The sequence below is a fragment of the Trachypithecus francoisi genome, unplaced genomic scaffold, assembly GCF_009764315.1.
Source record: "Trachypithecus francoisi isolate TF-2019V2 unplaced genomic scaffold, Tfra_2.0 Lachesis_group16, whole genome shotgun sequence".
NCBI lineage: Eukaryota > Metazoa > Chordata > Mammalia > Primates > Cercopithecidae > Trachypithecus > Trachypithecus francoisi.
The window spans coordinates 1,167,159-1,174,655 of record NW_022681461.1 but is presented as its reverse complement, the minus strand read 5'-3'; the positions used below and the strand labels follow the sequence as shown (position 1 = coordinate 1,174,655).

Genomic DNA, 7,497 nt, shown 5'->3' with positions numbered 1-7,497 from the left:
GGGAAAATAAGTTTACCATATTGAGGAAAAACAGATTTATATCTCATACCATATACGTATATATATATATATATATATATATATATATGCATATAGAGGGGTGTGTGTTTATATGTGTGTGAAAATATATATGTATATATGTGTATACATACTAAACATCTAAATATGAATGGCAAAACTATAAAGCTACAGAAGAGACTATAGGTTAACTTTATGACCCTGGTATGGGAAAGAACTCTTAAGCAAGATACCAAAAGCAGAAACAAAACATAAGGAATTGTTAATTTGACTTCATCAGAATTGTTCAATGAAGGACCCCACAGCCAAACTGAAACCAATGTGCTAAGTAGTATTTAAACTGATAAGAACAGATACCATACTTGATCTTAGCCAAAAAGCGGAGAAGCTATGTGCTAACTGGTATTTAGGATGTACAAGAAACCATATGCAAATCATTCAATAATAAAGAGGAAAACTAGTTGAAAAATAGACAAAGACTATATGTAGGCAATTTGCAGAAGCAGAAACCTAAATGGCTCAAGGATATATGAAGAATGCTCAAATGTATTGAAAATCAGATAAGAGTGATTTAAACAAATTCAAAAACTACAACTAGATATCCATGAGATAAACAAGCATTAGAAAATCAGGTAAGGCCAAGTATTTGCAAGGATGTGGGAAAACAATAACCTATGTGAACTACTAGTGAGAGTAGACTGGTCCAGCTAGTCAAATTCAGTACTTAGTCAATTTCAACATGCATACACCTTATTAACCAGCCAGCCCTTACCTGGGTATATATATTGTAAAGAAGTTTTCACACATAGGAGTCATGTATTATGTAGTCATTGAAGTGCTGTTTGTGGCTTCCAGTGATTAGGGTAAATCTTGGTGTTCGCTCCTGGAGGAAGGGGTGAGTGAAATGTGCAGACTGCATAATACTGAGTATTTTTTGGCAGCTTGAAGTAACAAACCAAGTGTCAACAGAGCAATATGAATAGATCTTTAAAACAGTGCTTTGGGAGGCCAAGGCAGGTAGATCACCTGAGGTCAGGAGTTTGAGACTAGCCTGGCCAACATGGTGAAACTCCATCTCTACTAAAAATACGAAAATTAGCCAGGCGTGGTGGTGGGCGCCTATAATCCCAGCTACTCGGGAGGTTGAGGCAGGAAAATTGCTTGAACCCAGGAGGCGGAGGTTGCAGTGAGCCGAGATCGCGCCATTGCACTCCAGCCTGGCCGACAAGAGCAAAACCCCGTCTCAATAAAACAAAACAAAACAAAACAAAACAAACAAACAAACAAAAACCCACAGTGCTGAGTGAAAAAATAAGAAGTAGAACAAAGTCTAATAAGATACAGTGGACTATATTATTATATTTTCAAGAGTGTGTATACACGTATGTTAGACTTCAAACTCGTTAGAGCGGTTGCCTCTGGATAGAGGGGGGAATGGGAGAGGGAATGGTAACAGAGAATGAGATGAAAAAGGAATCAATATCTAAATTAAGTATTTTGCTTCAACTGTAATGATTGGGTGATACGAACTGAGGAATATGATTAGTTCAACTCTCCGGCACTAAGGTCAATTGAAAACATTGATAAGATATAATATCTGTATTTGATGAATGTGCAGTGTAAATGAGGAAGATGACACAAGATTTACTTTATAGTAAAAACATGCTGAGTAATATAAGTCAAGTAAATGTAGGTATGATCAGAGATTAGTGTAATCAGAAAGAAGGCATTCTGGAAGAGATAAGCTTTTAGCTGGCATTGAAGAATAGTTATATTTAGATATGTCAGTTAGATAAAATATTATTCAACACAAAGTAAACTTTGAGAAAAGTCAGAAAATGGAAAAAGTTCCTGTCAAGTGTGAAAAACCAGTGATTAAGTTTTGCTGGAGTATTTGCTGCCTGAAGGGGATTAGTGAGAGAAAAGGTTCCTGGAAGATTTTAAAGGTGAGGCTAGAGAGTCCAATTATTCCAAGGCAGTAGAGATCCACTGAAGACTTTATAGCAGGCGAGTGACATCCCAAGGACACAGGGGTCATTGTTGATGCTCCCAAAGTACCTGCTGATCTGAGCTGCCAGGGCCATTTGAGGAATAGCAATGACTTCAGGGACTCATCTAGAGTTCTCACATTTCCCTGTACTTCCATTTGACTGAAGAATAAAGGACTTAGAAAATTGGAGTCTTAAGAAACAGTGAAAATAAGTCTGGGAAAATCCCTGGAGCCTAAAATTAAGCTCTGCGTGTTCTTGGTTTCTTGTTGCTCTCTGGCAACTTCGTTAAGTTTCTGTTCCTCTTTCCACTCCAACATATTGCAGCCCTTTGATGCCTTTAGATTTGCAAGTTCAACACCTTTTTTGGACTTTTTTGGTATGAAGACCCAGTTTTGAGCTAGGCTGACATTGGACAAGCTGGAAGGCCAGCAGTTGCTGCATCAGGTCAGTGCAGGGAAGTAGGTATTAAAGACCTGAGCCAGAGCCCAGGGTGCCAGGGCTGGGAAGAAGGTTGGTCTGGCAATCTCAGAATGGCATGGTATTGATAAGTGAGAGCAAACACTCATGATCATGGGGTCTAGCTTGAAGTAGCCAGGTTGTCGTGACCTACAGACTTAGTCTCATTGTTCTTTAAACTTAGTTCGAAAATTTAGAAAGCAACAGAATGAAAAAAGTTCCACTTAGTTATCTTGCCTTCCCTTGTCACTCAGGTGAGAATCTGAATGCAACTGGACTATCTTTTTCTCCTTGCCCAGTTCTTACATGTAAAACATTCCTTTACCAGGAACAGCCCTTACGTCTTTGATGTCAGTCGTTTAATTCTCTGGAAACTGACCTCTCTTTCCCCATATCCTTCTTGCCTAACTTGTAGATTTCCTGGAGTTTGTCTCTCCCTGCAGCTGAAATTCTGGCAGCCAATAGGGGACTCAGCCTCACTCCAGTCCCCAGAATCAAACCAGGTATTAATAGGAGGGATTAAGTTGCTGTGACTCAACACTTAGGTACTCTGGCAGCAAAGATGCTTGATGTTGTCCAGCCCTGATCTTGGGCCCCAGTTTTAACAACAGGCTTCTATCTTGCTCCCAATCTGCTCTTTACACAGCTGCAAAAGCCCCTGCCTTGGCAACATTCCTGGTGGTAACAAGATCCCTCTGGGGAATGGCTCAGCCTTGGTCTTCCACTCCTCCTCCCCCCATCACTTCTGCTGCCCCTCATATACTGAAGCCTTGCCCTTGAACACTGTCTTCAGGATATTTACACGTTGTACTCAGTATAGTGATTGGGCCACAGACAATTAGTAAGGACATGAACTATGTTCATCATTCCTCAGGGGAAGAGGGAGGGCAGGGGGGTCCATTAAAAGGGTGTCATTCATTGCTCATGTCCCAGAAACTGCAAACTGCCAATTTGAGTTTAGGAAACACCTATTATTCTACCTTGATTGTATCTAAAACTGGGGTGAGAAGGAAAGTGGTTTAGTGAACTCCACCCTCAGGAATAAATGCAGAGGGCAACACCTCAGCAAAGTGTAGTGGTCTGCAAGGTATATTTCAGACATCTACCATCCCCCATCCTAGGAATGTACCTCCACACTGCCCTTGGAACAGGAAAGCAGTTCTTGTATTCAAGCCAAATTGATATTAGGAGCTCCACACATGATCTTATCAGGGACACTACAGTCTATACTCTCTTTCTTTGCTGCCTTTCAGGGAACATACACCAGACCTAGAACACCAATGACTGACTATTCAGGAAAGGTATGGAAGAGTGGGCACAAGGTGGGACCCTGACTATTCAGGAAAGGTATGGAAGAGTGGGCACAAGGTGGGACCCTGACTGTTCAGGAAAGGTATGGAAGAGTGGGCACAAGGTGGGACCCTGACTATTTGCTGGAGTCACCACCAGCTGGGACCCAGTTCTGCTGACTGTTGTAGTCCTGTTGTAACAAGTGCTTTAATGTTTGCTACAATAAATAAATTTCAGTGTGTTTAACCAGTAATGATAACCGCTTTGCTTTTTGGCAAATCCTAAAGAGATAAAACTAATTCATATAACTGAGCGGGGAGAGAAAAAGTCACACACACAAGTCTCATCCTCCTAGATCCATTTACCATCTTAAAAGAGACAAGGAACAGATAACCTGATAATTGTGGAAGGATTCTATAACCTTACTCACTTCTACCAGACTGGCTACTTCATTATCCTATTTCTTTTCAGAGATCTAGAATAAGATCCTTAAATTTTTTAGGTTTCTGTGCTTATCTACAGATGTAGAAGAAATTGCAAAATGAGGGAGATTATGCAGTGGTATGAAACAAAATCTGAAGGGATAGAAAGGATGGTTGAGTTGCTGGAGAGGAACGAAAGCTGAGTTCCTAGGGCCTGCTTTGAAGATGAAAGGAAGGCACCAGGAGATAAACTGGGCCAGAGATAGGTCTTGTGGGGCTTTGCAGTTAAAAAACCTGCAGATGGTTTTTGGATGGGATCAAATATCAGAAAGGCATAGATAAGCCACAAACCCAAATTAGGTTCCAGTTAAGTTGTTTTCTCAGATACAAATACTCAGTCCAATCCTTGACATTTTGTTTCGCATGCGAGCTTTTTCCATCATTCTTTCAATAAACATTCACTAAATGTCTATTCTGCAGCAGGCACAGCTGCAGGTAAGTTAGCCAGAAATCAATTGACTGAAAACCAGTCCTCTATAAGTCAACTTAGCAAAGCATCAATTTGCCTAAAAACAATTTGCTAAATTTACCCAATTTATCACAAGTATATTTTTAAGGACTATTCTTCTTGAATATTCTTCTTAAATGTAGTATTCATGGGAATATATTTAGGACTATTCAAGTTGTAGCAAGTGAGGACGTAGGTGGTCTAGTGTTTTTCAGACATTTTTCCTAGTCTAGTTTATTTTTTACTGAGTATCGGTTAAGGGTTTGTCTCTAGGTTTGTTGTAGTTGCTGTTCCTTCAGTCTGGACTGCCCTTCCCCGGCTATTTTCATGTTTACTTTCCAAGTTGCCTGTCATTTTGTCAGACATGTCACTGGAGCCAGCTAAAAGGTGAATTTTGAAAACACTAAAAGGTTTCCCTAAAGCAAATATTGTACAGAAATAGTCAAATCAGTCACAAATAAAAATTCAGCTTTCATTTTATCTTAAGAAGAATTTAAAGGACCAACTTATCAATGGTAATCAATTTGTAATTAGTTTAATGTACAATCACTCTGAAACCCTCAAACATCACTTTTTGAGATATTTATAGCTTGGATTAATTAAAAATTTCACACTTGTCTAGAGACTATTCTACTTCTTGTTACTCACTGCACATTCTAGAATTAGCATACAGATTTCCCTCATACTTAGTTGATACACTAAAGAATTTAGTTATTTTTATAAATTGCATGAATTTCTAGGTTTCTCTAAAATGCCTTATTACCCTAGAAGTAGATAACCAGTTATTTAAAGTTTCAGACTTTAACTGCCTTTCAGTACAAAAGAATACATTTAATTAAAAATCTCCAAAGAGATAATCCTAAGGAAAAAAAGACAGCATATTGGCAGGAAAAGAGTAATTTTGAGTGGAGTACACCACATTCTAAATGAAAAATTTTGGATGACTTACAAGAATCCAGAGAGATTGAATCTGAATGGTGTGATTCAGCTGGTAAATATGTGCTATGCATTTACTAAGAAGTCATAAAGTACAGGAGAGAGGTCTCACTTAGAGGCACTTATATTTTATAAAACCAGAAAGACTTTAGTTTATTGAATAAGGTCAAGTCTTATTTACATGCAATGATATAAAAGCCAACATAAGTGGCTGTAACTAGGATCAAATATTTAAGATGCAACTAAAGGACTCAACTTTTATGAGAAATACACAGGAGATGAACCAGCTATAGGACACTGTGAAGAAATAAACGTATTTGAGACATGATACAAAACAACAGTCCTAGATGCTTTAAAAATTCAATGCCAAAGAAAAGAAGATGTGTTGGGGCATGAGGGTGCTACTGAGAACACTTGCATTAAAAGAGATTAAAAGAAATACAGAAACAAAATGCAATATATAAATCTGCATTTAAAACAAAACCCAGCCATTCAACACATTGCTTAAATATATATCTGAGGAACAAATGAGAAAATTTGTACATGATCTGGGTATAAGATAATATTGTAATAATTGCTAATTTTCTTGGATGTGTTAATAGCATTGTGATCATGTAGTGGAATGCCCTATTTTTAGGAGATGACCCTGAAATATTTAGGGGAGAATATCATGAAGTCTGTTGCTTATTTTGAAATAGGTTAAGCAAACAACATACACACACAAGTGCACACATCCACTTATCTGGCAAAATGTTAACAATTGTTGAATCTAAATGGTAGGTGTCTAAGTGATATGAGTGTTCATTGTATTTTTCTTATGAATTTTCTATATGTTAGAAAATGTTCATAATTAAACATTGGAAAAAATAGAAAGTATTAAAGTTTTTGTAGTAAAAGACAGGTCCTTTTAGAATTTCGAAAAAAGGATCTTAAGGAATTATCTTCATTAAAGATACAGAGCTAAACTTAAGAATAAGACAACAAAAAAGAATGCCATTCGCCTATACCTAAATTTTTTTTTTTTGAGGCGGAGTCTCGCTCTGTCGCCCGGACTGGTGTGCAGTGGCCGGATCTCAGCTCACTGCAAGCTCCGCCCCCCGGGTTTACGCCATTCTCCTGCCTCAGCCTCCCGAGTAGCTGGGACTACAGGCGCCCGCCACCTCGCCTGGCTAGTTTTTTGTATTTTTAGTAGAGACGGGGTTTCACCGTGTTAGCCAGGATGGTCTCAATCTCCTGACCTCGTGATCCGCCCGTCTCGGCCTGATGGTAATTATTCTTAACACATAGGCAATTGACCTTACAATACTGATTATCTGTGTTTCTAACTATCCTGCATCCTCTCAGGGTAAATAAGGATGTTAATAGCTTACAGCACTATACCACGGTAAGCTCATAGAGGTCAGTATATTATAAATTATTGTCAATGTTATAGGCATCCAACCCTTACACAGATGTCAGAAAGGAGACAGATGAAATTCTGACTTAGTATAAAATCTAACAATCTTTGTAAGCAGAATGGTTAAATAAATATTTTTCTGTTTAGCTAACATAGCACATGAATCAGTTGAATTTACCTGAGTAAGTGTGGAGCTCACTGAGATTGTGTCTTGGCATCGCTGGAATATTGCAGTAAGTGCAAAATGCTTCCCAAAGGACGCTGCTTTTTCACAGCCCAGGCTGGAGAAACCAACTTAGTAGCAAATTGGTCTACCTGTTAAACAAGAAAATGAAACTTGGAACAGAAGAAATGTCTGTCAGTGTTATAGACTAGAGCTCCTGTAACAGCCAGCCCCGTCTCAAGGTCCTAGATGATCCCAGTGGGCTTCAAAACCCACCGTGGGTGATGTGCAGAGTGCCTCGGGCAGTTAGGACCAGA

The 7,497-nt window shown here is 38.8% G+C and overlaps 1 pseudogene; it reads right to left on the bottom strand.

Moving 5' to 3' along the window:
• Nucleotides 1-200: 200 nt before the first annotated feature.
• LOC117099530 lies at nucleotides 201-410 on the bottom strand (annotated as a pseudogene).
• Nucleotides 411-7,497: the final 7,087 nt, after the last annotated feature.